This window comes from Ranitomeya imitator, chromosome 1, assembly GCF_032444005.1.
Source record: "Ranitomeya imitator isolate aRanImi1 chromosome 1, aRanImi1.pri, whole genome shotgun sequence".
NCBI classification, from domain to species: domain Eukaryota; kingdom Metazoa; phylum Chordata; class Amphibia; order Anura; family Dendrobatidae; genus Ranitomeya; species Ranitomeya imitator.
In genome coordinates, this window is record NC_091282.1 from 930,863,423 (window position 1) to 930,888,400 (window position 24,978).

Here is a 24,978-nt window from a genome sequence, read left to right on the forward strand (position 1 = left end):
GAAGGTTTTGTACTTGTTTTGATTCTTGGCGCATCAATTTGCAGTAAATGGAATTTCTTGAGAAAATTTCTCAAAGCTTTCAGATTTGAATTTCAAAAGATTGATCTCTAAATAGTAAAAATGCTGCCTTATGTCATGTTACATTAATAGCAAACTAGAAGACATGTTAGTAAGAAGGTCTTGATATTTGTGACAGGTGACATGCATCATAGACAGTGGGGAAAATAAGTATTTGATACACTGTCGACTTTTAAAGTTTTCCCACCTACAAAGAATGGAGAGGTCTGAATTTTTTATCGTAGGTTCACTTCAACTGTGAGAGACAAAATCTAAAAATAAAAAAACAGAAAATCACATTATATGACTCTCAAGAAATTACCGTATATACTCGAGTATAAGCCAAACCAAGTATAAGTCAAGACCCCTCATTTTGCTGCAAAAACTGGGAAAACTTAATGACTCGAGTATAAACCGATGGTGGGAAATGCAGCAGCTACTGCTAAATTTCAAAAATAAAAATAGATACCAATAAAAGTAAAATTAATTGAGACATCAGTAGGTTATGTTTTTGAATATCCATATTGAATCAGGAGCCCCATATAATGCTCCATAAAGTTTGATGGGCCCCATAAGATGCTCCATACAAAATACGCCCCATATAATAATAATAATAATTTTTATTTATATAGCGCCAACATATTCCGCAGCGCTTTACAAATTATAGAGGGGACTTGTACAGACAATAGACATTACAGCATAACAGAAATACAGTTCAAAACAGATACCAGGAGGAATGAGGGCCCTGCTCGCAAGCTTACAAACTATGAGGAAAAAGGGGAGACACGAGAGGTGGATGGTAACAATTGCTTTAGTTATTCGGACCGGCCATAGTGTAAGGCTCGGGTGTTCATGTAAAGCTGCATGAACCAGTTAACTGCCTAAGTATGTAGCAGTACAGACACAGAGGGCTATTAACTGCATAAAGTGAATGAGAACATGATGCGAGGAACCTGATTGTTGTTTTTTTTTTTTTTTTTTTTTATGCGCTCCATAAGATGCTCCATATTAAAATATGCCCCATATAATGCTGCACAAAGGTTAATAATGGTCCCATAAGATTCTCCGTAGAAACATTTGCTCCATATAATGCTGCACAAAGGTTGATTATGGCCCCAAAAGATGCTACATAGAAACATTTTCCCCATATAATGCTGCATTAAGGTTGATTATAGCCCCATTAGAAGCTCTTTAGAGTAATATGCCCCATACAGTCATGACCGAAAGTATTGACACCCGTGCAATTCTGTCAGATAATACTCATTGTCTTCCTGAAAATGATTGCAAAAACTAATTATTTGGTCTTATTATCTTCATTTAATTTGTCTTAAATGAAAAAACACAAAAGAGAATGAAGCAAAAAGCAAAACATTGATCATTTCACACAAAACTCCAAAAATGGGCCAGACAAAAGTATTGGCACCCTCAGCCTAAAAGTTGGTTGCACAACATTCCGCTTCCGGTAACCATCAATGAGTTTCTTACAATGCTTTGCTGCAATTTTAGACCATTCTTCTTTGGCAAACTGCTCCAGGTCCCTGATATTTGAACGGTGCCTTCTCCAAACTGCTGTTTTTAGATCTCTCCACAGGTCTTCTATGGGATTCAGGTCTGGACTCATTGCTGGCCACCTTAGAAGTCTCCAGTGCTTTCTCTCAAACCATTTTCTAGTGCTTTTTGAAGTGTGTTTTGTGTCATTGTCCTGCTGGAAGACCCATGACCTCTGAGGGAGACCCAGGTTTCCCACACTGGGCCCTACATTATGCTGGAAAATTTGTTTGTAGTCTTCAGACTTCATAATGCCATGCACACGGTCAAGCAGTCCAGTGCCAGAGGCAGCAAAACAACCCCAAATCATCAGGGAACCTCCACCATGTTTGACTGTAGGGACTGTGTTCTTTTCTTTGAATGCCTCTTTTTTTCTCCTGTAAACTCTATGTTGATGCCTTTGCCCAAAAAGCTCTACTTTTGTCTCATCTGACCAGAGAACATTCTTCCAAAACATTTTAGGCTTTTTCAGGTAAGTTTTGGAGAACTCCAGCCTGGCTTTTTTTTATGTTTTGGGGTAAGAAGTGGGGTCTTCCTGGGTCTCCTACCATATAGTCCCTTTTCATTCAGACGCCGACGGATAGTACGGGTTGACACTGTTGTACCCTCGGACTTCAGGGCAGCTTGAACTTGTTTGGATGTTAGTCGAGGTTCTTTATCCAACATCCGCACAATCTTGCGTTGAAATCTCTTGTCAATTTTTCTTTTCCGTCCACATCTAGGGAGGTTAGACACAGTGCCATGGGCTTTAACCTTCTTGATGACACTGCGCACGGTAGATACAGGAACATTCAGGTTTTTGGAGATGGACTTGTAGCCTTGAGATTGCTCATGCTTCCTCACAATTTGGTTTCTCAAGTCCTCAGACAGTTCTTTGGTCTTCTTTCTTTTCTCCATGCTCAATGTGGTACAAACAAGACATAGGTTGAGTCAATTTTAATCCATGTCAACTGGCTGCAAGTGTGATTAAAGGTACCGTCACACTAGACGATATCGCTAGCGATCCGTGACATTGCAGCGTCCTGGCTAGCTATATCGTCCAGTGTGACAGGCAGCAGCGATCAGGATCCTGCTGTGATATCGCTGGTCGGGGAAGAAAGTCCAGAACTTTGTTTCGTCGCTGGATCTCCAGCTGACATCGCTGAATCGGCGTGTGTGACGCCGATTCAGCGATGTCTTCGCTGGTAACCAGGGTAAACATCGGGTTACTAAGCGCAGGGCTGCGCTTAGTAACCCGATGTTTACCCTGGTTACCATCGTTAAAGTAAAAAAAACAAACGCTTCATACTTACCTACCGCTGTCTGTCCCCGGCGCTGTGCTTCTCTGCTCTGGCTGTGAGCACAGCGGCCGGAAAGCAGAGCGGTGACGTCACCGCTCTGCTTTCCGGCTGCCCGGCGCTCACAGCCAGAGCAGAGAAGCATAGCGCCGGGGACAGACAGCGGTAGGTAAGTATGAAGCGTTTGTTTTTTTTACTTTAACGATGGTAACCAGGGTAAACATCGGGTTACTAAGCGCGGCCCTGCGCTTAGTAACCCGATGTTTACCCTGGTTACCCGGGGACCTCGGGATCGTTGGTCGCTGGAGAGCTGTCTGTGTGACAGCTCTCCAGCGACCAAACAGCGACGCTGCAGCGATCCGGATCGTTGTCGGTATCGCTGCAGCGTCGCTTAGTGTGACGGTACCTTTAGTTATTGCCAACACCTGTTAGGTGCCACAGGTAAGTTACAGGTGCTGTTAATTACACAAATTAGAGAAGCATCACATGATTTTTCGAACAGTGCCAATACTTTTGTCGACCCCCTTTTTTATGTTTGGTGTGGAATTATATCCAATTTGGCTTTAGGACAATTCTTTTAGTGTTTTTTTCATTTAAGACAAATTCAATGAAGATAATAATACCAAATAATTTGTGTTTGCAATCATTTTCAGGAAGAAAATGAGTATTATCTGACAGAATTGCAGGGGTGTCAATACTTTTGGCCATGACTGTATGCTGTTGCTGCAATAAAGAAAAAAAATGGCATACTCGCCTCACATGGCTCAGGCCCCCGGCACTTGCGATATTCATCTGTCCCCATTTCATCACCGGGCGCCGCTGTGTCTTCCACGTCCTCTGCAGTGACTGTTCAGGCGGCACGCACACTAAACACATCATTGCACCCTCTGACCTGAACATCACCGCCAAAGGACGCGGAAGACTGAGCAGCACCCAGCGGTAGAACAGGGACAGGCAAATATCGCGCAATGCTCACCCTCCCTCGTTATACTCACCTGCTTCCGGCGAGGTCCCTGCTTCTCACTGACAGATGGCCTCGGCTCCGCCAGCTTGTTTCAGTGTTCAGCGGTCACTGGTACCGCTCATTAAAGTAATGAATATGCTGTGCCATCCCTATGAGAGTGTAGTCGCGTTCATATTAATTACTTTAAGGAGCGGTACCACGTGGCCACAGAACACAGGAAGAGCTGCCGGCGCCCTGAGACCATCGGAGACGCAGGGACCGTGCCGGGAGCAGGTGAGTATGTGACAGCCGTCGCTCCCCCTCCCCCGCCGACCCCCTGGAACAATGACTCGAGTATAAGCTGAGAGGGGCACTTTCAGCCTAAAACAATTAGCTGAGAATCTCGGCTTATACTCGAGTATGTACGGTAAATTGCATTTTATTTTGCATGCCACACAAAAGGTTGATACATAAAATGAGAATAATATGGATAGGGGAAAATATGTGTAAGTGGGTTAAGAGCTGGCTCAAGGATAGGAAGCAAAGGGTGGTTATTAATGGATCACACTCGGACTGGGTCGCGGTTAGCAATGGGGTACCACAGGGGTCAGTATTGGGCCCTCTTTCTTTTAACATATTTATTAATGATCTTTGGGGCATACAGAGTAGAATTTCAATATTTGCAGATGACTCTGCAGTGTAATCAATACAGAGGAGGACAATTTTATATTACAGGGTGATTTATGTAAACTAGAAGCTTGGGCTGATAAATGGCAAATGAGCTTTAATGGGGATAAATGTAAGGTCATGCACTTGGATAGAAGTAATAAGATGTATAACTATGTGCTTAATTCTAAAACTCTGGGCAAAACCGTCAATGAAAAAGACCTGGGAGTATGGGTGGATGACAAACTCACATTTAGTGGCCAGTGTCAGGCAGCTGCTACAAAGGCAAATAAAATAATGGGATGCATTAAAAGAAGCATAGATGCTCATGAGGAGAACATAATTTTACCTCTATACAAGTCACTTGTGCGACCACACTTAGAATACTGTGTACAGTTCTGGTCTCCGGTGTATAAGAAAGACATAGCTGAACTAGAGAGGGTGCAGAGAAGAGCGAACAAGGTTATTAGAGGACTGGGGGTCTGCAATACCAAGACAGGTTATTACACTTGGGGCTATTTAGTTTGGAAAAACGATGGCTAAGGGGTGATCTTATGTTAATTTATAAATATATGAGGGGACAGTACAAACACCTTTCTGATGATCTTTTTAATCAAAGACAAGAGGGCATCCTCTACGTCTGGAGGAAAGAAGGTTTAAGCATAATAACAGACGGATTCTATACTGTAAGAGCAGTGAGACTATGGAACTCTCTGCCGTACGATGTTGTAATGAGTGATTGATTACTTAAATTTAAGAGGGGACTGGTTGCCTTTCTTGAAAAGTATAATGATACAGGGTATATATACTAGATTCCTTGTTAGGGTGTTGCTCCAGGGATCTAGTCTGATTGCCGTATTTGGAGTCGGGAAGGAATTTTTTTGCCACAGTGTGGAACTTACTCATTGCCACATGTTAGGGCATGTTAGGTTAGGCTATGGGTTGAACTAGATGGACTTAAAGTCTTCCTTTAACCTTAAAAACTATGTTACAATGTTGCTATTTGATCACGTACCAACCAGCAAGAATTCTGACGCTCACAGACCTGTTAGTTTTTTTTTTTTTTTTTAAGAAGCCCTCCTACACTGCACTCATTACCTGTATTAGGCTACTTTCACACTTCCGTCGTTTTTGCTCCGTCGCTATGGGTAAAAAACGGATTCTGCAAATGTGCTTGCAGGATGCATTTTTTGCCCATAAACTTGTATTAGTGACGGATCACCACACGTCGCATCCGTCATGCGGCCGATCCATCGTGTTTTGGCGGCTGTGACACACAAAAAAAGTTCAATGTAACTTTTTTGTGTGACGTGTCTGCCATTTTCGACCGCCCATGCACGTCCAAAACTCCGCCCCCTCCTCCCCGCTCATCGCAATGGGCAGCGGATGCATTGTAAAACTGCGTCCGCTGCCCACGTTGTGCTAAATTTAGCACAACGTCCGTCGGTACGTCGGGCTGACGGTTTGCGATGGCCCCATACCGACGGATGTGTGAAAGTAGCCTTAATTGCACCTGTTTGAACTCGTTACCTATTTACCTATTTAAAAGAAACCTGTCCACACAATCAATCAGTCACACTCCAACCTCTCCACCTTGGTCAAGACCAAAAAGCTATTTGAGGACACCAGGGACAACATTGTAGACCTACAAGAAGGCTGGGATGGGCTGCAGGACAATAGGAAAGCAGCTTGGTGAGAAGGCAACAACTGTTGGCAGAATTATTAGAAAATGAAAGAAACAGAAGATGATTGTCAATCTTCCTTAGTCTGGGGCTCAATGCAAGATCTCGCCTCAAGGAGTAAGGATGATTCTGAGAAACGTCAGGAATCATTCCAGAATTACATGGGTGGACATGGTCAATTACCTGAAGTTAGCGAACTCAAATATTACTGTTAGGAACAGACTACGTTGTCATGGAATAAAATCCTGCAAGACATGCAAGATCTCCCTGCTCACGTCAGCACTTGTCCAGACTCATTTGAAGTTCACCAGTGGCCATTTGTATGATCCAGAGGAGGCATAGAACAAGGTCATGTGGTCAGATAAGTCCAATATAGAACCTTTTGTGATCAACTCCACTCTTTGTGTTTGGAGGAAGAAGAAGGATGAGTACAAACCCAAGAACACCATCCCAACCGTGAAGCATGATGGGGGGAAATATCATACTTTGGGGGTGATTTTCTGCAAAGGGGACAGGACGACTGCACCGTATTGAAGGAAGGATGGATGGGGTCACGTATCACAAGATTTTGGCAAACAATCTCCTTCCCTCAGAAAGAGTATTGAAGATGGGTCGTGGCTGGGTCTTCCAGAATGACAGTGACCCGAAACATACAGCCAGGGCAACTAAGGAATGCTCCGTAACATGCATTTCAAAGTCCTGTAGTGGCCAAGCCAGTCTCCAGACCTGATTCCAACAGAAAATGTTTGGATGGAGCTGAAATGCAATGTTTTCCCGTAACAGCCCTGAAATCTGAAAGATCTGGAGAAGTGAGAGAGCACGGTTTCCTTTGAGCTGTTCGACAGTCAGACTGAATGCTCTTTCTGATCAGGGAAAGTCTAGATGATCGCAAAAAGGATGAAGCCGTTCTGCTGTTATATCTGCTCCATATTCCTTATCACTGTCTTGATAAACAGCACAGAGAGGAGACAGGAAAGTGAAAAAGTGAATAATCCATGCTCAGCTTCCTTCATCAACTAAGCCAGTGCAAAGAGAGGTGTGTAACCCACTGGATCCCATTATCATGTACTAATACTTTTATAGATGTTCACCAAAGATCCTAAAATTAGCCCTTTAACTGCACTAGGTCATGAGGGGTTGAAACTCATTCCCTGGTGCTCCAGACCACCAGGGACTTTGATTTTAATCTCTAGAGCACAAATGGACCTGAGATAAACTGTTTCACTGCTCTAGACCTCCTGGAATTGTGAGATTGATCATTTTCACTGCCCTAGACCACCAAAGATCCTTAGATTAAAAGGAACTTGTCAGCAGGATTATGCTCAGTAACCTACAGACAGTGTCAGGTTGGCACCGTTATACTGATTAAACTGATACTTTGGTTGATAAAATCCATCTTGTGGTTGTTCAATCTTTATTTTCAGTTTTCAGTTAATGATATGCTCGTACTTCAGGGCGGCCACAGGGTCTTCATGTGGTGCTCTGATTACATATTCATCTGTATGGCTTATGACAGGTCACTGATCCCTCACTGACCTGCCCCCTAGTTTACGTAATGAGTGTTATCAATATATTGAAAAACAAAATCACATTCTGCAGGCAGGCAACGACGCCTGTGCTGCAGCATGATGGCATCTATAATTTGTATTTAATTAACATAGTAACGTAGTTTTTAAGGATGAAGGAAAACCTTAAGTCCATCTAGTTCAACCCATATCCTAACCTAACATTCTGTTGACAAGTTCCCTTTAATCTTTTCCTGCCAAAAATTAATTTTTAATTGCTGTATTTCTGTATTTCCAGCTTAGACTAGGTCACATTACAACAGTCTTTCATCAGTGGCATACGTTAGTATTGCTGAATTACTGTATGCTGCTGTATGGGCCTCCATATGTTAGAACAGATAATACTATACTGTTTCATAAAGAAAGGACATAGAGATTTCTTCACCAAATGCATGCCATAGGTACACTTTGAGACATTGGGCTATGGATACGTTTATCAGTGCTTTTCCCATGCATACCATGAAGGTAGCGTTCCAAAGTGATGAGAACATATCCGGGATGACTAGGTCACTAACTGTTCAGTTCACTTTGTATAAAGTTGATCTTTTCTGTCTGTCTTGTATCAAACAGTAGAAAAAAAGGGCTCTTAATAAAATGCTCCCCATTTCATCCACTTACAGTACTATCTATTTTTGCCTTACCTACTTTTCCTGTTCACTGCTCATCAGTGGTATAACAGAAAACATAGAATTGGAGAATCTAGAAAAATTCAGGGTATTAGCAGGTTAGGATAGTATACAGTCATGGCATAAAGTGTTGCAATTGCATGTTTTGTTATACACATGTTTATTTCCTTTCTGTGTTGGAACAATACAAAAAAAGAGAATAAAAGGCAAATTGGACATAATTTCACACAAAACCCCAAAATTGGGCAATGTGCTGAAACCCTGCTTTGTATTGCATAGGGGACTATTAAATACAGTAAAAAGCAAAAAACTAAAGAAGTTTTAAAAAATATTAAAAAACAGAAAAAACAGAAAAGTTCAAATCACCCCCTGAAAATATAACAATTTAAAATATGCACATATTTGGTATCACTGTGTTCAGAAATATCTGATCGATCAAAATATAAAATAAATTATTCTGATTGGTTAACGGCGTAGCGAGAAAAAAACAAAAAAACAAAACAGAATTACGTTTTTGGTTTTTTTTTATCACCGCAACATTGCACAAAAATGCTGTGAAAGGCGATTGATACATCATATGTACCCCAGAATGGTATCAGTAGAAACATCAGTTCAGGGTGCAAAAAATAAGTCATCACTCAGCCCCAAATCCCCAAAAATTTGAACATTTCGTGTTTCATAAAATGGCGACTAAAGCAAAATATTTTTTTTTTTACAAATTTCTGAATTTTTTTCACCACTTAAATAAAAAAAAACCTATATGTTTATCTACATCCTCATACTGATCTACCCCTCGATAAAACTGCACGCGAAACGCGCGTCTGGGAATCGGTCTGTGCCGGACAGGTAATGTGCCATCGCCACTAGTGCCATGTATTATTTCGGTTATTCACGGCTGTCATTGTTTGCATTTTTTTGCTTCAGTTTTTTTACCTAACCATGCTGCACTTGCATTAGGAAACTTTACTATTATAGACGGCACAACACTTTTTTCTACACTTGTTGTTATCCCTTACAAGCACTATAACTACTATTTATTGGATTAACTTTCTATTGACTCTGAGGCCGGCGTCACACTACCGTGTTTTACAGACGTAAAAGAGGTGCTGAAAATACGGATTGCATATGGTACAATGATTCTCTATGCCCCTGCTCCTATCAGCCGTATTTTACTGATCCGTATTATACGGTGTTCTACGGCCGTAGAAAATCGCAGCATGCTGCGTTTGTCACCGTATTGCGCAAAAAATGCGCCAGTGAAAGTCTATGGGAGCCAGAGAAATACAGATTACACATGGACCAACAGTGTGACTTGCGAGAAATACGCAGCGGTGTTCTATAGAAAAGCCGGCAATTCAGTGCAGTGTACAGTAATATTACACTGACAGGTTAGAATAGAATAGCTAAAATTAATGTCTACACATAGTATAGGGGTATGTGTGTATATATATATATATATATATATATATATGTCAGTGATACCCATATATGTATCTATATATATATATATATATATATATATATATTAATATTTCATACAGCGCTAGATAGCTTAAAAGCCGGTAATTCAATTGCCGGCTTTTGCTATCTCCTTCCCAAACCCGACATGATATGAGACATGGTTTACATACAGTAAACCATCTCATATCCCTTTTGTTTTTGCATATTTTACACTACTAATCTTAGTAGTGTGTATGTGCAAAATTTGGGCACTGTAGCTATTAATTTAAAGGGTTAAATCGCAGAAAAAATTGGCGTGGGCTCCCGCACAATTTTCTCCGCCAGAATGGTAAAGCCAGTGACTGAGGGCAGATATTAATAGCCTGGAGAGGGTCCACGGTTATTGGCTCCCCCCTGGCTAAAAACATCTGCCCCCAGCCACCCCAGAAAAGGCACATCAGGAAGATGCGCCTATTCTGGAACTTGAGAAAAAGTAAAACACTGCACTCATCCAGTTCAATTTTGCTAAAGTTAAAAAAGTTTATTGCAGACGTGACGGCAGAAAACAGTGAGGCAACAAGTTTGACGTTTCGGCCACACAGTAGCCTTGTTCACAAATGGTGCTGTAATAAAGAGATAAACAAACAGTGTATGAACATAACATATACATAGTAATAAATATATATATACAAGACTATTTACAAGGAAGATATAGGTACTGGAACCCATGTCATATCCTGTAGAAGGAGGAAAACGGTTCTAGTGATCCTGCAACCAATAGTAAACCCGAAGGATATAAAGAAAGGAGGTTGGGTTTAAAGAGGATAAGATCTCTACAGACGGGAGGATCTGGTAAGAGGTTTATAAACATACCCTTGGGAACTGTTTGTGATACGTCATGTAAGAACAAGGATAAAGTAATATGTAGCCAAGTAAGGGTAGTCCGGCTGTGGCCTATATGGAATGAACACAAGAGGCTGTCGATAAGGAAGTAGATGGTGCAATCAAACAAAATACAGTAAAATAAAAGTGTATAGAGCCATATGAAGTCGGAATGATGTATATATATGTATATATATATATATATGTATATATATATAGGAGAGAGTAATTACCCAAATGGCAGATAAAACTTGTCTTATTATTCAATGATCAGAAGCTGTAGTGCAGTCCAGCGATAAATTTGAGACATCTGTCAAAAGGTCAGGTTGGCTGTAATATATATAGTATAGGGATGTATACACTATATCAGTTAAAGAATAGACCAGTAAAACAAGTAAATAAGCAAAGTTGCTACCTGGATTGTTACGTTGGCTCATATGTGGCCCTGCAGACTTGAGGGTTCCAGCAAAGAGAATAGGGTGAGGCAGGGAATATTAGAATCCCTTCATGCCGTGTCAGTCACCTTAGTAAGGACCTATGTGCCTATAGAGGGTATGAGCAGGGATACATAGCGTCATGTAATGTCTAGAGTCCGACCAGGGGTACTTATCTTAAAATCCAATTGTAGTCTCACAGTGATTGGTGGTGCAATGGAGGCGCGGTCCGGGGTAGCAATGTCCGCAGCTGGAGGTACCGTGGGAAGCGCCGACACAAGCAGTGTCTAGGCGGTGAGAGCAGCGGTAACTGGACCCCAAGGCGTGGAGTTTTAAGCAGGCCACAGCCGGTCATGTGACCGGAAAGGGAAGAGCCCGCCCGCACCTGCGCACTAGCCTAAGCGAGGACTATGTGACAGGCGCCTGCGTGTGAGGCTTGTGTAACCGGCGTCTGCGCGTTGATAGGGAAAACCGGCACCTGCGCAGAGCGTTGTCCTAGAGGGCACAGCGCAAGAAAGGTGTGCGCTTGCGCATGAGAACTATAGGGGCCGAATATGCCGGGCGCAACAGCGCTGAAGAGGAGAGCCACTCTAAGTCCAAAAGTGTATCTGGGGAGCCAGGGGCTAGACAAATCTATGGCAATAGAGGTTAAGGAGAACTAGGAAGAGAGGAGCGTACTAGACCTTAATGAAGGACCCCGGCGTGTAGTATACCCATACAAGTATGAGGTAGTAGTATGTAACTTACGTAGTAGGTATGGTGACATACAGCTGGAGGAAAAACAAAGCAGGAGTACAATAGGATACATAGGAGTGCAATATGCTAGTAATAGCACTATGGTGGAGAAAATAAATTGACATTATAGATATAATATAACATGACGGTACTGTAGTAGGAGTCCAAACCAACAATGATTATTCATAAGGAACCCGAGTTGAATAGGTAGGAAAAAGCATGGGTAAAAATAAAAAATAAACAAACAAAATGAAAAAAAAAAAAATAAAAAAAAAAAATAATAAAAAAAAATATATAAAAAAATAGAAATAAAAAAATAAATAAATAAATAAATAAATAAATAAAAAAAATAAAAATAAAATAAAATAAAAAATAAAAAATAAAAATAAAAAAGGGGGGAAAAAAGTTGTAAATATGTAAAGGTAAATGAAGCTTAGGGGGCTCCTAAAGGGTATGTCTCTTACCATCCCGTGGAGATACGATACGAATTCTACATGTGCAGAGGGCTAGTTTGCCTAAGGGAAAGAAAATCCGGTTAAGATAGCCAATCCAACTCCCTATTAAGTCCTTTCGGATGAAGTGTGTCAAGCGTGTAAATCCAGAAGGATTCCCTCTGTTTAAGTAACTGGATATGATTCCCTCCTCTCCTGCACTACAGCTTCTGATCATTGAATAATAAGACAAGTTTTATCTGCCATTTGGGTAATTACTCTCTCCTATATATATATATATATATATATATATATATATATGTATATATATATACATCATTCCGACTTCATATGGCTCTATACACTTTTATTTTACTGTATTTTGTTTGATTGCACCATCTACTTCCTTATCGACAGCCTCTTGTGTTCATTCCATATAGGCCACAGCCGGACTACCCTTACTTGGCTACATATTACTTTATCCTTGTTCTTACATGACGTATCACAAACAGTTCCCAAGGGTATGTTTATAAACCTCTTACCAGATCCTCCCGTCTGTAGAGATCTTATCCTCTTTAAACCCAACCTCCTTTCTTTATATCCTTCGGGTTTACTATTGGTTGCAGGATCACTAGAACCGTTTTCCTCCTTCTACAGGATATGACATGGGTTCCAGTACCTATATCTTCCTTGTAAATAGTCTTGTATATATATTTTTATTACTATGTATATGTTATGTTCATACACTGTTTGTTTATCTCTTTATTACAGCACCATTTGTGAACAAGGCCACTGTGTGGCCGAAACGTCAAACTTGTTGCCTCACTGTTTTCTGCCTTCACGTCTGCAATAAACTTTTTTCACTTTAGCAAAATTGAACTGGATGAGTGCAGTGTTTTACTTTTTCTCTAGTAATTGAGGGTCTTTGGATCCCTTGCACTAGCACCATCAAGAAACTCTACCTATTTGTCGAGTGCTAGCTCTTTATCTTTTCAAGTATTCTGGAACTTGGCCACTCTCTTCCCATTCCCATGTAGCAGTGGGATATGGGGTAATGCAGGGTTAATGTCACCTTGCTATTGTAAGGTGACATTAAGCCGGATTAATAATGAAGAGGCGTCAATTATGACACCTATCCATTATTAATCCAATAGTAGGAAATGGTTAAAAAACACACACACACATTATTACAAAGTCTTTTAATGAAATAAATAGACAGGTTGTTGGAATATTTTATTATTCTGGTAATCCACCTGAAGACCCTCGTCCTGTAACAAAGTTAAAATAAAAAAACAACAATATCCCATACCTTCCGATGATCTGTAACGTCCCACGATGTAAATCCATCTGAAGGGGTTAATTATTTTTACAAGCAGAAGCTCTACTAAGTTTCCTAATATCTGACAATACACAGAACTAAAGCTCTATATTTGCTGTTGATTGCAATAACATCATTTTAGATTTAAATTTTTAAATTTTTATTTTTATGTTTTCTATTTTAAAAAAGTGAAATAACATAATAAAGTAAGAGTAAATAAATCTATGGTAATTAGTAAGAATTCTTAATTGTTGAATACGGCTTTGTTAACCCCTTTCTGACCTCGGACGGGATAGTACGTCCGAGGTCAGATCCCCTGCTTTGATGCGGGCTCCGGCGGTGAGCCCGCATCAAAGCCGGGACATGTCAGCTGTTTTGAACAGCTGACATGTGCCCGTAATAGGCGCAAGCAGAATCGCGATCTGCCCGCGTCTATTAACTAGTTAAATGCCGCTGTCAAACGCAGACAGTGGCATATAAGCACCGCTTCCGGCCGGGAGGCCGGAAATGACATCATCGCCGACCCCCGTCACATGTTCGGGGGTCGGCGATGCTTCAGAATTGTAACCATAGAGGTCCTTGAGACCTTTATGGTTACTGATCGCCGGCAGCTGTGAGCGCCACCCTGTGGTCAGCGCTCACAGCACACCTGATTTTCAGCTACATAGCAGCGAACAGCAGATCGCTGCTATGTAGCAGAGGCGATCGTGCTGTGCCTGCTTCTAGCCTCCCATGTAGGCTATTGAAGCATGGCAAAAGTAAAAAAAAAATGTGAAAAAAATAAAAAAAATATAAAAGTTTAAATCACCCCCCTTTCGCCCCAATCAAAATAAATCAATAAAAAAATATCAAATCTACGCAGATTTGGTATCGCCGCGCTCAGAATCGCCCGATCTATCAACTGAAAAAAAAGCATTAACCTGATCGCTAAACAGCGTAGCGAGAAAAAAATTCGAAACGCCAGAATTACGTTTTTTTGGTCACCACGACATTGCATTAAAATGCAATAACGGGCGATCAAAAGAACATATCTGCACCATGATGCTATCATTAAAAATGTCATCTCGGCACGCATAAAATAAGCCCTCATCTGTCCCCAGATCATGAAAAATGGAGACGCTACGGGTATCGGAAAATAGCGCAATTTTTTTTTTTTTTTTTAGCAAAGTTTGGATTTTTTTTTCACCACTTAGGTAAAAAATAACCTAGTCATGTTAGGTGTCTATGAACTCGAACTGACCTGGAGAATCATAATGTCAGGTCAGTTTCAGCATTTAGTGAACCTAGCAAAAAAGCCAAACAAAAAACCAGTGTGGGATTGCATTTTTTTTGCAATTTCACCGCACTTGGAATTTTTTTCCCGTTTCCTAGAACAAGACATGCTAAAACCAATGATGTCGTTCAAAATTTCAACTCGTCCCGCAAAAAATAAGCCCTCACATGGCCAAATTGACGGAAAAATAAAAAAGTTATGGCTCTGGGAAGGAGGGGAGTGAAAAACGAACACGGAAAAACGAAAAATCCCAAGGTCATGAAGGGGTTACATATCAGCAAAGCTGTTACAGTAACATAATTTACACATGTTTCTTCATTTAACATGTTTCCCTTTGTTTTGTTTTTTATATATTTGAATTAACATGGTGGTTAATAGTTTAGGTAAGTTTTAATAAGTACGATTACAAATTACTTATTACATTTTTGGTCTACAATTTGTAAAAGATATTCAGGAAAGTATAGTATACTGTATCAAGAAGCAAAATTATACATGTAATACATGGTCAAATGCATGTGTGCACCTAAACTTGACATTCATGTTTTTGTTGAACACATCCTTCTAGCACTATAGGAATTCACTTATAATCACTTTTCCCTAGGAGTGCTCAGATATTAAGTGATGAGACTTGGTTTGCAAACTGTATTACAATTTATTTCAAAAGTATTGGATGATGTAAAAGCATGAAATGAGCCCATTCGTAGACATAAAAATTAGGCCCAGACCATCACCCATCTCCCACATGGCCATTAGTTGCACATCCTAAACAAGCAACTGGTCAGCCAGTAAATGAGGAAAATGCTTGTTAGTCGGGTGAAATGATTCTTGGCAACACATTGTGCTGAGTAAACAGGAAGCGAGCTGCTGAGAACAAGAGCAGCATATGGGCATTGAATAGTCATCAATAGTTCATTCAGTGTGCATCTTTTAGCACAGTCTGCCTGTTTGAACAGGTTTCTAAATGGCCATCAATTGGTAAATATTTACTGTTTAGCGGTAATTTAGTACCACCATTCGGTTTGAGTAAATGGGCCCTTAGATGCTGTGGTCAATATTGGTTGTGGCATCTAAATCTGTTCCTTTTTTAACCTCATTGTGTGTAACTATGTTGCCTAAGATGCTAAATATGTTTCTATTTTGGTGAGCTCCATTAATATTCTTAATTTATTAGCTTAAAGGGAGCCTGTCACCAGAAAAAAAGCTATTAACCTGCAGATATGGGGTCAGTCTTCAGGTTCATAGCGTTATTAACCTGCCCGGCATCCTCACTTTGCCGAACGCTGCGGAAAGAAAATGAGCTTTATTTTCCCCTGCAGAATTCCACATTCCAGTTTCAGTCACGAGGGCAGTGCCAGTGGGGGTTCAGTAACCACTCTGAGTATACGAAGCGGCGGCTGTAAATACGCCCCCGTCCCTGACTGACAGCCAGTCCTAATGATAAGCCGTTGTCAGGTAGTGCTGGGGGCGCATTTAGAGCATCTGATCTCTATACTCAGAGTGGTGACTTAACCAAATCTGGCGCTGCCCCGTGACTGAAACCGGAATGCTGCAGGGGGAATAAAGATCATTTTCTCCCTGCAGCGATCAGGTAAGTTAAGGTGTCAGGCAGGTTAATAACTCTATTAACCTGCAGATTAACCCCATATCTGCAGGTTAATAGCATTTTTCTGGTGACAGGTTCCCTTTAAGCTTGAAATTTCTCTTTACCAACACATAGTGAATACATAGAGATGATTGTGGCCTCCTACTTCATTTTTTTTTACATTTTTCTGAAAGCTTAATGCTTGAAACAAGTGAGCTAGAACAATGTAATTAATTATTCTGCACCTCCTGTTCCAATGCAAAACAGCCCCAATTTAAACTATACAGATTCATTGTATTAGGCTCTTGACCTGGAAAATTACTTGTTGACATTTTTGAGAATTTATTGTTCATTCTTTAATCACAAAAAGGCGATTTTAAAAGCCTCGGTAGAAGAAATTGCAGAAGTACTTTGGTCATGTCGACCTTTTTGTTTCTTTGTATGTTTCTTCAAAAGAAAAATGAAAAAACAATAAAACCTTCACTTCGTATTTCTCAATTGTGTCTCTGAAGGAGGCATTTCTTTAGAGTGTGCCGTAAATTCAGAGCCTTTTCTATTTCCTTATCACTTTGATAATATATCAGCACTTGCAGTAATAGTTGTGTCTAGTGGTTTTGAAACACTGTTCTGTGTGCAGTGTCAAAGTCTTACTAGCAAATTGAGTCTGACAATCTGAATAAACCACATTGACCCAGTACATGGAGTTCTGATGAGTTCTCTCAAGGTTTAGAACATTTTATTTGTAATTGAATCAAATTAGGAGCTATCTGAACATTGTGGCTTTTTAGCTACTGAGGGTAAAGTGGAAACTATAGTCCTGAAAACGTGCATGCCCCCATAATATGTCATTTAGAAAAAAGCAATAAATGCTAAGAAAAAGAAAGAAGTTAAAATACTTATAGTATATGCCCTGGTTAAGACGCAGTTAGTCGTTTTTGTCGTTGCCTATTTAATAGAAGGGTGTATTGAGGATGAGCTGGTTAGAACATAACCACATACTGGAATCAGATTAAATATGGGTGAAAACCTAGCAGTTTCTCTACAGCGCCACCACAGGGGAAATTACGAATTACATAATGTCCATTAATATTAATAGGGTGGCAGGACAGTATAGCTCCCATGGAGAGAGACACTCTCTTCACTTTGGATAAGAGTTGATGATGATTTTGTCTGCCTTAACTCAGTAAATCATACTATGTTACAACGACTGATACTATTACCACTGTTGTGGATATATTTAACCCCTTCTGACACCATGGTGTACCAGTATGACAGGGAGCTCCTAACAGCAGCAACTAAAGCTAGCTCAGATCACTAAGCGATTCAGGCAAAAAGTGTGTTTTGATGCCCATCACCACTGATGACTTGTCATGGCAGCCAGGCTGTGCTTCATAGGAGCCATTATTTTTTCCATGCACTGCAATACTGTGGTATCACAGAATATACATCAGGCATTCCAATGATAAGTGTTAATTTCCCTATTAGGAAAAAAAAAGCATAAAACAGTAAAACGAGGTTTTAAAAAATATTACAAACATAAAAAACATAAACATTTGAATTACACTCCCTAATTCCCAGACAAAAATAAAGATATAAAAAGACGAGAGAAGCCTATTTAGTAGAAAAAAATCCAATTTAATTGCAATAAGTGATTAAAAAACTTTTCATTTACTCCTTAAAAGTACAATTAAGACCTATAGCTCAGCATAAAAAACATCACACATGTCCATTAACATAAAAATAAAAAGTTATAGGTTTCAGAAAATGACCACACAGAACAATTCTTTTTCAAATGACAGATTTTTTTTTAAACCACAAAAATACGGAAAAAAAATATTTTTTTAATAGCCGCAATCATTGTGTCCTCATGTTTACATGTTTGACTCCTTATTCCCATCCTTGTATGCATGGCTCCTTATTCCCATCCTACTTGCGGTACCTTCACTGCACGCCTTTTCAGCTTCTCGGTCTGGTGCCTGCAGCTCCTGCTGCCGAGCGATCACGGGTCCCCGCTCATTAAGGTAATGAATATTCACCACTCTCCACGCCTATGTGAGTGGGGAGAGGTGAATATTCATTACCTTAATGACCAGGCACCTGTGATAACCCGGCAGCTGCTTTGAAGCCGGCGACTGCTGCTGACACTGTGTGCATGCTATAAGAGAAATTAATGTTCATTGCAAGTGAGGTGAATATTCATATCTTTTTAGCAGTGGGCACAGGATTTAGCCGCAGCAGCCGGCTTCTGCCTCCTGTCATTCGCTGCTCCGCCGCTCCCCCTCCCCCGTCGTCTTCACAGACAATGACTCGTGTATAAGCCAAGGGGGGCATTTTCAGCACACAAAATGTGCTGAAAAACGTAGCTTATACACGAGTATATATGGTAATTAGATTTATGTCCATAGTTGGAACTTTTCCACCTTTTATATCATGGCATGTTGTAGTCAAGTATTTTGAGATTTGTGGGTTACTTTCCATTTGAGTTAAATTGTTTGACAAAGTAATATTCCCAATTTTTTTTGCAATTCTCATCTACTGCCTTGCAAAGCAGGATAAATTTAAATGGAGAATTGGTAACTTGGAACATATTATATCCAAGAAACACAGTGGAGGAGCAAGCTAAAATGGCTTAGATGTATGCACATAGATTGTTTTCTCTGAAACTTCAGCTCCATTTAAATGTTATTTCAGCAACAATAATCATAAAATTTTTAAGAGCATGGGTGGGTTGCTTTTTATGGAAGGTTCCAATCCGTGTTAGGTTTCAGGCTGAAGCCAAAGTTTATTCTTGTTATATTTGTAACAGATTGAACCTGAGAACAGAGGCTACTTGTCCTACTAAAACTCCTGCTCGGCAGAACAGACGGACTCATTAACAGGTCAGCTAATCAGGTCGTAGTTTATGGAAATTGCATGCTAAATACGCAAGTCTTGGCTCGGTTTAATATTAAGCTGAACATGAAATTACAGATGTGCCTGGAGCTGTGTTTATGTTATCTGAGTGTAAATTTCCTCTCCATAAAAAATAGCGGTGGGCTACCTTGACTAATGAGGGGGTTCTAGATTTACTCCAGATATGGTGTTAAGACTTGTGTATGTGTCTTTATCACACACTCTTTACATAGGTGCATTGAATGAAATCACAATAATGGCTTTTCCACAACTGTGTGTTTTGCCATGAGGTAGTCCTTTAGGTTTGATCAGTACTATTTTGTACATTTTGAATATCTGAAAGGTTAATGGTAGGAAAAATTGGGAAAGGTTCTATGTTGTATTAAGTACAATGAAACCTTTTTTTCAGGAATAAAACCATCTACTTGCCTCCCAAAGAAGGTGGTGACAAAAATATGGCCTTATTATTGTAGAAAATTTAGCCAAACCCACAGGAGGCAGCCTATCACTAAATGAAAATTGGTGAAAAATGACAGAACAAAATGCAGTCAGTGCAGTTACAAGTGCTATACAGCATTCTCTTCTCTTGACCCTTTTGAAAATTTTCCTTTTTCAAGATGTCACATGTGCCAGGAAAATTTTCAAAACTGCCATTCGGGTCCTAAAGTTTTCTTGCCCACATTAAATAAATCCTGGCCACCTATAGTAGACAAATAGGTCATAGTACTTAATCATAGTAAATTCCTAGTCATGAGTGATGATGGCGTTGTTTATCAGTTAAACTATTATCAGCTTGTGTAAATAAACCCTCCATAGTCTCTAAAGTCTCTAAAAGTTTCCTGGAACTGATAGTGCATCTACAATAACCAAAACAGTGCCGATACAATCATACCTGTGGTTCCCTCAAAACTATAGACCCACATATCGCTAGCCTACTACTAAAATAACAATGTGCTCCTATAATGACAAAAGGTTCCCATAATATCAGCCTCCGTGCCCCCATAAAATGATACCAGACAAAAGAAAAAAAAACACATCCTCCCTATTCTTCTGTTCTGCTCTCCAGGGTTTATCAGTATTTGATTCACTTCATAAAGAACTATTTAGTTGCTATCAATGATTTCACCTGTTTCTTTACAAGCGCAAGTAGAAGTAGCCATTTTCTGTATACTGGGATCGGGACACTAAACGTATGGTGGGTTAATCATGGCATTGTGCAAAACGGCCTCATACAGTATCTGTGAGTTTGCAGTTTAGAATGACACCATTCATTTTACTATACAATATACTGAAATATGGAGGGGGGATTGAAGTAGGACTAAATGTGAAAAAAATGCATTCCCACACCCCTTTTTGGGGTTTTCTTTTTTTAGTGGTTTTTGTGTGGTATAAATGAGGCTGCATGATTTTAAGTCAGTATGATTTCAGCAATACCAATCTGACATGAAGTTTTTAAATGTACCTATTTAGGTAATAAAACAATAACACTCAGTAATTTGTTAAAAAGAAGTTGCTTTGGGTTTCCATATTTCGAGACCCATTACGCTTTCACTGTTCCATTGACTGAGCCATTTATTCAATGACTTGATTTTTGCATAGTGAGCTGACCGTTTTAATAATACTAATTTAGAATACATACAACATTTTAATCGCATTTTATTGCATTCTTAGGCCGTATGGTAGCCAAAAAACTGCACATCTGTTGTTTTATTTTTATTTTTCTGGCTCCTCTCATTGGGTTAATTAATTTTACACTTTTATAGGCTAGACATGGTGGTGATGCCAAATATGATCTATCTATCTATCTATCTATCTATCTATCTATCTATCTATCTATCTATCTATCTATCTATCTATCTATCGTAAAAAAAGGAACAGCACACTAATTCACAGCCTCCAGGCAAACAGTCTACTTGCCAAACTAAACAGAAGAAGAAAAAAAATGAAGCCAGCACTCCAATTGCTTCAGGTGGAAAAAAGTGAAAAAACTTTATTCTGCCCCACTCATCCTGGGCAACGTTTCGGCTCCTCTCGAGCCTTTGTCCAGCCTTTTTTCTTCTTTTTTTCAGATATACAGTGGGGCAAAAAAGTATTTAGTCAGTCAGCAATAGTGCAAGTTCCACCACTTAAAAAGATGAGAGTCGTCTGTAATTTACATCATAGGTAGACCTCAACTATGGTAGACAAACTGAGAAAAAAAAATCCAGAAAATCACATTGTCTGTTTTTTTAACATTTTATTTGCATATTATGGTGCAAAATAAGTATTTGGTCAGAAACAAAATTTCATCTCAATACTTTGTAATATATCCTTTGTTGGCAATGACAGAGGTCAAACATTTTCTGTAAGTCTTCACAAGGTTGCCACACACTGTTGTTGGTATGTTGGCCCATTCCTCCATGCAGATCTCCTCTAGAGCAGTGATGTTTTTGGCTTTTCGCTTGGCAACATGGACTTTCAACTCCCTCCAAAGGTTTTCTGTAGGGTTGAGATCTGGAGACTGGCTAGGCGACTCCAGGACCTTGAAATGCTTCTTACGAAGCCACTCCTTTGTTGCCCTGGCGGTGTGCTTTGGATCATTGTCATGTTGAAAGACCCAGCCACGTTTCATCTTCAATGCCCTTGCTGATGGAAGAAGTTTTGCACTCAAAATCTCATGATACATGGCCCCATTCATTCTTTCATGTACCCGGATCAGTCGTCCTGGCCCCTTTGCAGATAAACAGCCCCAAAGCATGATGTTTCCACCACCATGCTTTACAGTAGGTATAGTGTTTGATGGATGCAACTCAGTATTCTTTTTCCTCCAAACACGACAAGTTGTGTTTCTACCAAACAGTTCCAGTTTGGTTTCATCAGACCATAGGACATTCTCCCAAAACTCCTCTGGATCATCCAAATGCTCTCTAGCAAACTTCAGACGGGCCCGGACATGTACTGGCTTAAGCAGTGGGACACGTCTGGCACTGCAGGATCTGAGTCCATGGTGGCGTAGTGTGTTACTTATGGTAGGACTTGTTACATTGGTCCCAGCTCTCTGCAGTTCATTCACTAGGTCCCCCCGCGTGGTTCTTGGATTTTTGCTCATCGTTCTTGTGATCATTCTGACCCCACGGGGTGGGATTTTGCGTGGAGCCCCAGATCGAGGGAGATTATCAGTGGTCTTGTATGTCTTCCATTTTCTAATTATTGCTCCCACTGTTGATTTCTTCACTCCAAGCTGGTTGGCTATTGCAGATTCAGTCTTCCCAGCCTGGTGCAGGGCTACAATTTTGTTTCTGGTGTCCTTTGACAGCTCTTTGGTCTTCACCATAGTGGAGTTTGGATTCAGACTGTTTGAGGGTGTGCACAGGTGTCTTTTTATACTGATAACAAGTTTAAACAGGTGCCATTACTGCAGGTAATGAGTGGAGGAAAGAGGAGACTCTTAAAGAAGAAGTTAGAAGTATGTGAGAGCCAGAAATCTTGATTGTTTGTTTCTGACCAAATATTTATTTTCCACCATAATATGCAAATAAAATGTTAAAAAAACAGACAATGTGATTTTCTGGATTTTTTTTTCTCAGTTTGTCTCCCATAGTTGAGCTCTACCTATGATGTAAATTACAGACGCCTCTCATCTTTTTAAGTGGTGGAACTTGCACTATTGCTGACTGACTAAATACTTTTTTGCCCCACTGTATATAATATAGTTGTGGCCAAAAGTATTGACACCTCTGCAATTCTGTCAGATAATACTCAGTTTCTTCCTGAAAATGATTGCAATCAAAAATTCTTTGGTATTCTTATCTTCATTTAATTTGTCTTAAATGAAAAAACAAAGGAGAATGTAGCAAAAAGCAAAACATTGGTCATTTCACACAAAACTCCAAAAATGGGCCAGACAAAAGTATTGGCACCCTCAGACTTATACTTGGTTGAACAACCTTTAGCCAAAATAACTGCGACTAACCGCTTCTGGTAACCATCAATGAGTTTCTTACAATTCTCTGCTGGAATTTTAGACCATTCTTCTTTGGCAATCTGCTCGAGGTCCCTGATATTTGAAGGGTGCCTTCTCCAAACTGCCATTTTTAGATCTCTCCACAGGTGTTCTATGGCATTCAGGTCTGGACTCATTGCTGGTCACCTTAGAAGTCTCCAGTGCTTTCTCTCAAACCATTTTCTAGTGCTTTTTGAAGTGTGTTTTGGGTCATTGTCCTGCTGCAAGACCCATGACCTCTGAGGGAGACCCAGCTTTCTCACACTGGGCCCTACATTATGCTGCAAAATTTGTTGGTAGTCTTCAGACTTTGTAATGCCATGCACACGGTCAAGCAGTCCAGTGCCAGAGGCAGCAAAGCAACCCCAAAACATCAGGGAACCTCCGCCATGTTTGACTGTAGGGACCGTGTTTTTTTTCTTTGAATGCCTCTTTTTTTCTCCTGTAAACTCTATGTTGATGCCTTTGCCTAAAAAGCTCTACTTTTGTCTCATCTGACCAGAGGACATTCTTTCAAAACATTTTAGGCTTTTTCAGGTAAGTTTTGGTAAACTTCTGGGTAAGAAGTGGGGTCTTCCTGGGTCTCCTACCATACAGTCCCTTTTCATTCAGACGCCGACGGATAGTACGGGTTGACACTGTTGTACCCTCGGACTGCAGGGCAGCTTGAACTTGTTTGGATGTTAGTCGAGGTTCTTTATCCAACATCCACACAATCTTGCGTTGAAATCTCTTGTCAATTTTTCTTTTCCGTCCACATCTATGGAGGTTAGCCACAGTGCCATGGGCTTTAAACTTCTTGATGACACTGCGCATAGTAGACACAGGAACATTCAGGTCTTTGGAGATGGACTTGTAGCCTTGAGATTGTTCATGCTTCCTCACAATTTGGTTTCTCAAGTCCTCAGACAGTTCCTTGGTCTTCTTTCTTTTCTCCATGCTCAATGTGGTACACACAAGGACACAGGACAAACGTTGAGTCAACTTTAATCCATGTCAACTGGCTGCAAGTGTGATTTAGTTATTGCCAACACCTGTTAGGTGCCACAGGTAAGTTACAGGTGCTGTTAGTTACACAAATTAGAGAAGCATCACATGATATTTCGAACAGTGCCAATAGTTTTGTTCACCCACTTTTTTGTGTTTGGTTTGGAATTATATCCAATTTGGCTTTAGGACAATTCTTTTTGTGTTTTTTTTCATTTAAGACAAATTAAATGAAGATAATAACAAAGAATTTGTGTTTGCAATCATTATAATAATAACAAAGAATTTGTGTTTGCAATCATTTTAAGGAAGAAACTGAGTATTATCTGACTGAATTGCAGTGGTGTCAATACTTTTGACACACATGTACTTAGACAGACAGATATGGTAGACTGTAGTTTCTCCTCACTTAGTTGATTAGTCCTTGAAATATTCTGGCATAGAACACCTTATTGTCGAAAACAAACCTTTGGCTATCTCATCGGTATCATATGACCCCTTTATACTAGGTAATTGGAAAAAAGGTTTATATATCAACCGTACCGTACAGTTGTAGCAGGACAAGGCTTTACCCTTACTACACATATTTAAATATGTTTGGCTTTGTATGGAGAAAAGTTTGAAGTGGAACTGGAGAATATGTGAAAATTGACAACAT

The 24,978-nt window shown here is 40.1% G+C and overlaps 1 protein-coding gene across 15 annotated transcripts in view; it reads left to right on the plus strand.

Moving 5' to 3' along the window:
* Positions 1-24,978, plus strand: part of BMPR1B (bone morphogenetic protein receptor type 1B) — an 899,743-nt gene that overhangs the window by 552,705 nt on the left and 322,060 nt on the right. The window contains exon 7 of one of the 15 annotated variants that reach the window (XM_069743596.1): positions 19,266-19,338. The exons of the other annotated variants lie outside the window; for them this stretch is intronic. The gene's annotated coding sequence lies outside the window, so the exon portion shown is untranslated. The remainder of the gene's footprint in view (positions 1-19,265; positions 19,339-24,978) is intronic. 15 annotated transcript variants of the gene reach the window in all.